The sequence below is a fragment of the Neopelma chrysocephalum genome, unplaced genomic scaffold (assembly GCF_003984885.1).
Source record: "Neopelma chrysocephalum unplaced genomic scaffold, ASM398488v2 Primary Assembly neopelma1_129, whole genome shotgun sequence".
Classification (NCBI taxonomy): Eukaryota; Metazoa; Chordata; class Aves; order Passeriformes; family Pipridae; genus Neopelma; species Neopelma chrysocephalum.
This window is the reverse complement of record NW_020897791.1, coordinates 351,825-353,226: the sequence shown is the minus strand read 5'-3', so window position 1 is coordinate 353,226 and position 1,402 is coordinate 351,825.

Sequence of the window (1,402 nt, the reverse complement as noted above, 5' to 3'; positions counted from 1 at the left end):
ATAAATATAAATATAAATATATCCAGTGAGCCGGAAATTAAATATATCCTGTGGCAGAGGGCTGGAATTCCATGATCTTTAGGATCCCTTCCAACCCAAACCATTCTGTGATTCTGTGAAGAGTACAAAGGTTGCCCACGGAGCTCCTCACAACTCTTCCACAGAGAGAAAAACTTATTTATCTCATTTTCTTCTCAACTTTCCCTCACCCTTGGGAATTCCAGCTCCTTGGTGTCAGTGCTGAGGATCATTTTCAGGCCCATCATGGGAGAGACGAGTGCAGAATCCAAAGCACATAAAAATGGGTAGACCTGGAAAATCGTGGTTCTGATGGAAGCAAAATGGATGAGAAGACTCCAATTGTGTTTATGAACTTTTTCTCTTTTTTTTTAGTGCTTTTTAAACTGATTTTAACTGATTTTAACTGATTTTAACTGATTTTAACTGATTTTAACTGATTTTAACTGATTTTAACTGATCTGCAGCTTTTTGTTCCTTCTCAATTTACCACAGGCCGTGATTTTCCATATGTCAGACGCTCCTTTTTTTCCTGTTTATTATCCCTAAACCCAGCCTAGTTCAGCTCTAACTCTGCAATTCTTCAGCTGAGAGAGTGATTTCCAGCCAGGGGGTCTTCAGTTCCATCCCAAGCCCTATCCCAGCATCCCATCACCCCATCCCTCCCTCCTGTGTGTCACATCCCATATTTCCACTCCACTCCACTCCACTCTCCTTCTCTCTGGCCTTGGATCAGAGTGATAAATATCTCGTTTTACGGGGAATTATGGTTTGGTTTTTGCTGTTTCTATCAATCTACGGCTGCCCAACAAAAAGATGCACAAAAGTCCAGCAGATGAGCCAGAACCACTCAGTTAAATTCGAAAAATCGCTCTTCCCACTCAGCTAAGATTAAAAAAATAAACCCTCAGGCAGGTCAAGATGAGTTCAGTCAGAGCCAATCCAACCCTTCAAATGTCCCCTCACCACCCTCAGATCTCCCCTGCCAGCACCAGATTTTCTTCTTCAGGGCACCTGAGTTCCTCCCATGCCTGTTTTTGACAGAAATCCTTCTGAATAAAGAACTGGAGAGAATGTGGGATTCAAGGATGCTCAGGAGAGGGGTGGAGGGGAAGGTTTAACCCCTCCAGGACCTCCCTCCAACCCAAGAGGTGCTTCCAGCACCAGGATTGACCTGTGGGAAGTCAGGATCTGTTCCTGCCTGGGGGACCCCCCAGGATGAACCAGGAGCCCTAATTGAAGCTGGTGGAGGTAATTACCACCCCATTCCATCCCACTTAGGCAAACCAAGCCTTGAGGGGTTCAAGAGTCCACCTAAAGCTTGGGAAAGAGGTGGGAGAGATGACACAGAACAGCTTTAAAACCCAAACAAAAACCCCAAACC